The sequence below is a fragment of the Pygocentrus nattereri genome, chromosome 8, assembly GCF_015220715.1.
Source record: "Pygocentrus nattereri isolate fPygNat1 chromosome 8, fPygNat1.pri, whole genome shotgun sequence".
NCBI lineage: Eukaryota > Metazoa > Chordata > Actinopteri > Characiformes > Serrasalmidae > Pygocentrus > Pygocentrus nattereri.
The window spans coordinates 5,283,228-5,292,083 of NC_051218.1; positions in this window are offsets into that span (position 1 = coordinate 5,283,228).

Below are 8,856 nucleotides of genomic sequence, written 5' to 3' on the forward strand. Positions count from 1 at the left end.
GGAACATATTCTCTGTAGCTTTCAGTCAGTTTGTTTCCAGTGTGATCCTTAAATAAGGGGATTATTCTTTGTTTAACATCCACAGAAATATATCCTACAAAATGAATGAACTTGTGTCTGTTTCGATTGCAGGTTTCTGAGTTTTGTCCAGTAATGTATGACCCTCCGAAATGACTTTATATCCTTTTTGCTGAACAGTCCTAAACATCTTGTTTCAATGTTCAATAAAAAAAGCTTCTGTTTTGAGTTTGCCACATGAGAGCAGCTCCACTGCTAATGTTGAGTTAAAAAATACAGCAAAAAAAAAAGAAATACATTTAAAAAATGACCTTTTTCGTAATTATTATGGAAATCTGCTTGTCGGAAGATGTCAATTGACATTTTGAAACGGAGTGTTAATTTCATAATTTTTGTGGAAGATTAGCATGCTTCCCGTTGAGCAGGGCCATAAAAAGGTCTATTTACAAAGTCCAAATGTCCGCCGGCCTGATTGGAGGGAGCGGCCGGGGGGTTTTAAACATCCATCAATTTGTTCTATCAATGGCAGAAAAGCAGAAAAGGAGGAAGCGAACCTCGTCTTCCTCTCGCTCACCTTTTCAGTGTAATCTGTTAATGGGTGAAGCTATTTAAATGGGCATTAGTCTACTTTTGACTCTAATTTTCTGTCCTAATGCCCCTCTGTTTTCACTACTAAGACCCACTCCAACTAAACCGGCCAATGTCGGTCAGATTAATCCGCAAATTAAAAGGGTAGATGTACTGAATAACCTATAATCTGTTTTTCTGCAAGTAAAAGTTCATCTCAGAAAGCCTCCCTAACCAACCAGCTGCTTACAGGCCAAATGACAGTCCAGTTTCCAAATGATGAGTATAGCCGTATATTACTTTAGTTCCCAGGTCTCATTTTTGGGTTTATTGTCATTGTGTTATGTTGGTTCAGCTCCTGTTTTACTTTGCCGTTGATCACTCATCTCAGGTCGGACCTTTAGAAGCTTATTTTAGACCAAAAAGAGAAGAACAAAGTTTAACTCCTAAACTGAAAGATATGCTTGGGTCAGATTTTAATCTGTAATCCTGGACGACACTCTCCTTTCAATAGAGAAGCTCATTGAAAAGGTTTTGTATCTAAGACTAAGATTAATCCCTGTAGAGGAAATTAAACCTGACTGAGTTTACTCTTACTGCGCCTTAATCTTAGTCTTCCTATGTTTATGCCGGTCATGATCAGAAATATTTTGCTGAAGACTGAGTGCAAAATGAAAAATTACAGTTAACAGTAACGACCATCAAATAAACAAACGTCTCTCAGCTCCGCCCTCTAAAGGCATCATTAACAACCATCAAATAAACAAACGTTGCTCAGCTCCGCCCTCTAAAGACGTCATTAACAACCATCAAATAAACAAACTTCGCTCAGCGCCGCCCTCTAAAGACGTCATTAACAACCATCAAATAAACAAACGCTGCTCAGCTCCGCCCTCTAAAGACGTCATTAACAACCATCAAATAAACAAACGCTGCTCAGCTCCGCCCTCTAAAGACGTCATCAACAACCATCAAATAAACAAACGCCGCTCAGCTCCGCCCTCTAAAGGCGTCATCAACAACCATCAAATAAACAAACGCCGCTCAGCTCCGCCCTCTAAAAACGTCATTAACAATCATCAAATAAACAAACGTCGCTCAGCGTCGCCCTCTAAAGACGTCATTAACAACCATCAAATAAACAAACGACGCTCAGCTCCGTCCTCTAAAGACGTCATTAACAACCATCAAATAAACAAACGCCGCTCAGCTCCGCCCTCTAAAGACGTCATTAAGAAACATCAAATAAACAAACGCAGCTCAGCTCCGCCCTCTAAAGGCGTCATTAACAACCATCAAATAAACCAACGCCGCTCAGCTCCGCCCTCTAAAGGCGTCATTAACAACCATCAAATAAACAAACGACGCTCAGCTCCGCCCTCTAAAGACGTCATCAACAACCATCAAATAAACAAACGCAGCTCAGCTCCGCCCTCTAAAGGTGTCATTAACAACCATCAAATAAACCAACGCCGCTCAGCTCCGCCCTCTAAAGGCGTCATTAACAACCATCAAATAAACAAACGCCGCTCAGCTCCGCCCTCTAAAGGCGTCATTAACAACCATCAAATAAACAAACGCCGCTCAGCTCCGCCCTCTAAAGGCGTCATTAACAACCATCAAATAAACAAACATCACTCAGCTCCACCCTCTAAAAACGTCATTAACAACCATCAAATAAACAAACGTCTCTCAGCGCCGCCCTCTAAAGGCGTCATTAACAACCATCAAATAAACAAACGCCGCTCAGCTCCGCCCTCTAAAGACGTCATTAACAACCATCAAATAAACAAACGCCGCTCAGCTCCGCCCTCTAAAGGCGTCATTAACAACCATCAAATAAACAAACGCCGCTCAGCTCCGCCCTCTAAAGACGTCATTAACAACCATCAAATAAACAAATGCCGCTCAGCTCCGCCCTCTAAAGACGTCATTAACAACCATCAAATAAACAAACGCCGCTCAGCTCCACCCTCTAAAGGCGTCATTAACAATCATCAAATAAACAAACGTCGCTCAGCTCCGCCCTCTAAAGGCGTCATTAACAACCATCAAATAAACAAACGTCGCTCAGCTCCGCCCTCTAAAGGCGTCATTAACAATCATCAAATAAACAAACGTCGCACAGCTCCGCCCTCTAAAGACGTCATTAACAACCATCAAATAAACAAACGCCGCTCAGCTCCGCCCTCTAAAGACGTCATTAACAACCATCAAATAAACAAACGCCGCTCAGCGCCGCCCTCTAAAGACGTCATTAACAACCATCAAATAAACAAACGCTGCTCAGCGCCGCCCTCTAAAGGCGTCATTAACAACCATCAAATAAACAAACGTCGCTCAGCTCCGCCCTCTAAAGGCGTCATTAACAATCATCAAATAAACAAACATCGCACAGCTCCGCCCTCTAAAGACGTCATTAACAACCATCAAATAAACAAACGTCGCTCAGCGCCGCCCTCTAAAGGCGTCATTAACAACCATCAAATAAACAAACGTCGCTCAGCGCCGCCCTCTAAAGGCGTCATTAACAATCATCAAATAAACAAACGCTGCTCAGCGCCGCCCTCTAAAGGCGTCATTAACAGCCATCAAATAAACAAACGTCGCTCAGCGCCGCCCTCTAAAGACGTCATTAAGAACCATCAAATAAACAAATGTCGCTCAGCGCCGCCCTCTAAAGACGTCAGTAACAACCATCAAATAAACAAACGACACTCAGCTCCGCCCTCTAAAGACGTCATTAAGAAACATCAAATAAACAAACGCAGCTCAGCTCCGCCCTCTAAAGGCGTCATTAAGAACCATCAAATAAACAAATGTCGCTCAGCGCCGCCCTCTAAAGACGTCATTAACAACCATCAAATAAACAAACGTTGCTCAGCGCCGCCCTCTAAAGACGTCATTAACAACCATCAAATAAACAAACGCCGCTCAGCTCCGCCCTCTAAAGACGTCATTAACAACCATCAAATAAACAAACGCCGCTCAGCTCCGCCCTCTAAAGACGTCATTAACAACCATCAAATAAACAAATGCCGCTCAGCTCCGCCCTCTAAAGGCGTCATTAACAACCATCAAATAAACAAACGCCGCTCAGCTCCGCCCTCTAAAGGCGTCATTAACAATCATCAAATAAACAAACGTCGCACAGCTCCGCCCTCTAAAGACGTCATTAACAACCATCAAATAAACAAACGTCGCTCAGCGCCGCCCTCTAAAGGCGTCATTAACAACCATCAAATAAACAAACGTCGCTCAGCGCCGCCCTCTAAAGGCGTCATTAACAATCATCAAATAAACAAACGCTGCTCAGCGCCGCCCTCTAAAGGCGTCATTAACAGCCATCAAATAAACAAACGTCGCTCAGCGCCGCCCTCTAAAGACGTCATTAAGAACCATCAAATAAACAAATGTCGCTCAGCGCCGCCCTCAAAAGACGTCATTAACAGCCATCAAATAAACAAACGTCGCTCAGCGCCGCCCTCTAAAGACGTCATTAACAACCATCAAATAAACAAACGTCGCTCAGCGCCGCCCTCTAAAGGCGTCATTAACAGCCATCAAATAAACAAACGTCGCTCAGCGCCGCCCTCTAAAGACGTCATTAACAACTGTAGGAGCAATTCCAATAAAACCAAGTATAAAAAAGGAGTCTATGGCTGACGCGTGTTCTGATGTCCAAAAAAGAAAAAAGAAATGTCTTCCCCTTGAATTGCGTTTAAAAATGTTATTTTACTTGTTGCAAAACATTCCAAAACTCAATAATCCACTACAGACTCGTGTACACGGTCAGAAAACCGTGCGACTCCACCTCCTTCAGCCCGTGCTCCTTCTCTCATCCCGATCACACGTGTTCCCATGCTGCAACCTGCACTTACATGTTTTAAAGTGACAGGCACCCATTTTAGCTTTGTTTTACAACATTAGAAACTGTTACCTTAAATTATAACCTTAACAAACATAACACAAATGTTTAAATTATTAATCTGGAAATGATCAATTATGCAAATTATAAACATCCAAAATTATTATTCAAACATAAACATTAATATTAACTCCAAAAATATAAAGTAGGAATCTGGCGCCTACAACAACCATCAAATAAACAAATGCCGCTCAGCTCCGCCCTCTAAAGGCGTCATTAACAACCATCAAATAAACAAACGTCGCTCAGCTCCGCCCTCTAAAGGCGTCATTAACAATCATCAAATAAACAAACGTCGCACAGCTCCGCCCTCTAAAGACGTCATTAACAACCATCAAATAAACAAACGTCGCTCAGCGCCGCCCTCTAAAGGCGTCATTAACAACCATCAAATAAACAAACGTCGCTCAGCGCCGCCCTCTAAAGGCGTCATTAACAATCATCAAATAAACAAACGCTGCTCAGCGCCGCCCTCTAAAAGCGTCATTAACAGCCATCAAATAAACAAACGTCGCTCAGCGCCGCCCTCTAAAGACGTCATTAAGAACCATCAAATAAACAAATGTCGCTCAGCGCCGCCCTCTAAAGACGTCATTAACAACCATCAAATAAACAAACGACGCTCAGCTCCGCCCTCTAAAGACGTCATTAAGAAACATCAAATAAACAAACGCAGCTCAGCTCCGCCCTCTAAAGGCGTCATTAAGAACCATCAAATAAACAAATGTCGCTCAGCGCCGCCCTCTAAAGACGTCATTAACAACCATCAAATAAACAAACGTCGCTCAGCGCCGCCCTCTAAAGACGTCATTAACAACCATCAAATAAACAAACGACGCTCAGCTCCGCCCTCTAAAGACGTCATTAAGAAACATCAAATAAACAAACGCAGCTCAGCTCCGCCCTCTAAAGGCGTCATTAAGAACCATCAAATAAACAAATGTCGCTCAGCGCCGCCCTCTAAAGACGTCATTAACAACCATCAAATAAACAAACGCCGCTCAGCGTCGCCCTCTAAAGACGTCATTAACAACCATCAAATAAACAAACGCCGCTCAGCTCCGCCCTCTAAAGACGTCATTAACAACCATCAAATAAACAAACGCCGCTCAGCTCCGCCCTCTAAAGACGTCATTAACAACCATCAAATAAACAAATGCCGCTCAGCTCCGCCCTCTAAAGACGTCATTAACAACCATCAAATAAACAAACGCCGCTCAGCTCCGCCCTCTAAAGACGTCATTAACAACCATCAAATAAACAAATGCCGCTCAGCTCCGCCCTCTAAAGGCGTCATTAACAACCATCAAATAAACAAACGTCGCTCAGCTCCGCCCTCTAAAGACGTCATTAACAATCATCAAATAAACAAACGTCGCTCAGCGCCGCCCTCTAAAGGCGTCATTAACAACCATCAAATAAACAAACGTCGCTCAGCGCCGCCCTCTAAAGGCGTCATTAACAGCCATCAAATAAACAAACGTCGCTCAGCGCCGCCCTCTAAAGACGTCATTAACAACCATCAAATAAACAAACGACGCTCATCTCCGCCCTCTTAAGACGTCATTAAGAAACATCAAATAAACAAACGTTGCTCAGCGCCGCCCTCTAAAGACGTCATTAACAACCATCAAATAAACAAACGTTGCTCAGCGCCGCCCTCTAAAGACGTCATTAACAACCATCAAATAAACAAACGCTGCTCAGCGCCGCCCTCTAAAGGCGTCATTAACAGCCATCAAATAAACAAACGTCGCTCAGCGCCGCCCTCTAAAGACGTCATTAAGAACCATCAAATAAACAAACGTCGCTCAGCGCCGCCCTCTAAAGACGTCATTAAGAACCATCAAATAAACAAACGCAGCTCAGCTCCGCCCTCTAAAGGCGTCATTAAGAACCATCAAATAAACAAATGTCGCTCAGCGCCGCCCTCTAAAGACGTCATTAACAACCATCAAATAAACAAACGCCGCTCAGCGTCGCCCTCTAAAGACGTCATTAACAACCATCAAATAAACAAACGCCGCTCAGCTCCGCCCTCTAAAGACGTCATTAACAACCATCAAATAAACAAACGCCGCTCAGCTCCGCCCTCTAAAGGCGTCATTAAGAACCATCAAATAAACAAATGTCGCTCAGCGCCGCCCTCTAAAGACGTCATTAACAACCATCAAATAAACAAACGCCGCTCAGCGTCGCCCTCTAAAGACGTCATTAACAACCATCAAATAAACAAACGCCGCTCAGCTCCGCCCTCTAAAGACGTCATTAACAACCATCAAATAAACAAACGCCGCTCAGCTCCGCCCTCTAAAGACGTCATTAACAACCATCAAATAAACAAATGCCGCTCAGCTCCGCCCTCTAAAGACGTCATTAACAACCATCAAATAAACAAACGCCGCTCAGCTCCGCCCTCTAAAGACGTCATTAACAACCATCAAATAAACAAATGCCGCTCAGCTCCGCCCTCTAAAGGCGTCATTAACAACCATCAAATAAACAAACGTCGCTCAGCTCCGCCCTCTAAAGGCGTCATTAAGAACCATCAAATAAACAAATGTCGCTCAGCGCCGCCCTCTAAAGACGTCATTAACAACCATCAAATAAACAAACGCCGCTCAGCGTCGCCCTCTAAAGACGTCATTAACAACCATCAAATAAACAAACGCCGCTCAGCTCCGCCCTCTAAAGACGTCATTAACAACCATCAAATAAACAAACGCCGCTCAGCTCCGCCCTCTAAAGGCGTCATTAAGAACCATCAAATAAACAAATGTCGCTCAGCGCCGCCCTCTAAAGACGTCATTAACAACCATCAAATAAACAAACGCCGCTCAGCGTCGCCCTCTAAAGACGTCATTAACAACCATCAAATAAACAAACGCCGCTCAGCTCCGCCCTCTAAAGACGTCATTAACAACCATCAAATAAACAAACGCCGCTCAGCTCCGCCCTCTAAAGACGTCATTAACAACCATCAAATAAACAAATGCCGCTCAGCTCCGCCCTCTAAAGACGTCATTAACAACCATCAAATAAACAAACGCCGCTCAGCTCCGCCCTCTAAAGACGTCATTAACAACCATCAAATAAACAAACGCCGCTCAGCTCCGCCCTCTAAAGACGTCATTAACAATCATCAAATAAACAAACGTCGCTCAGCGCCGCCCTCTAAAGGCGTCATTAACAACCATCAAATAAACAAACGTCGCTCAGCGCCGCCCTCTAAAGGCGTCATTAACAGCCATCAAATAAACAAACGTCGCTCAGCGCCGCCCTCTAAAGACGTCATTAAGAACCATCAAATAAACAAATGTCGCTCAGCGCCGCCCTCTAAAGACGTCATTAACAACCATCAAATAAACAAACGACGCTCAGCTCCGCCCTCTTAAGACGTCATTAAGAAACATCAAATAAACAAACGTTGCTCAGCGCCGCCCTCTAAAGACGTCATTAACAACCATCAAATAAACAAACGTTGCTCAGCGCCGCCCTCTAAAGACGTCATTAACAACCATCAAATAAACAAACGCTGCTCAGCGCCGCCCTCTAAAGGCGTCATTAACAGCCATCAAATAAACAAACGTCGCTCAGCGCCGCCCTCTAAAGACGTCATTAAGAACCATCAAATAAACAAACGTCGCTCAGCGCCGCCCTCTAAAGACGTCATTAAGAACCATCAAATAAACAAACGACACTCAGCTCCGCCCTCTAAAGACGTCATTAACAACCATCAAATAAACAAACGTCGCTCAGCGCCGCCCTCTAAAGAAGTCATTAACAACCATCAAATAAACAAACGCTGCTCAGCGCCACCCTCTAAAGAAGTCATTAACAACCATCAAATAAACAAACGTCGCTCAGCTCCGCCCTCTAAAGACGTCATTAACAACCATCAAATAAACAAACGTCGCTCAGCGCCGCCCTCTAAAGGCGTCATTAACAACCATCAAATAAACAAACGCCGCTCAGCTCCGCCCTCTAAAGTCGCCATTAACAATCATCAAATAAACAAACGCTGCTCAGCGCCGCCCTCTAAAGGCGTCATTAACAGCCATCAAATAAACAAACGTCGCTCAGCGCCGCCCTCTAAAGACGTCATTAAGAACCATCAAATAAACAAATGTCGCTCAGCGCCGCCCTCTAAAGACGTCATCAACAACCATCAAATAAACAAACGCCGCTCAGCTCCGCCCTCTAAAGACGTCATTAACAACCATCAAATAAACAAACGACGCTCAGCTCCGCCCTCTAAATACGTCATTAAGAAACATCAAATAAACAAACGCAGCTCAGCTCCGCCCTCTAAAGGCGTCATTAACAATCATCAAATAAACAAA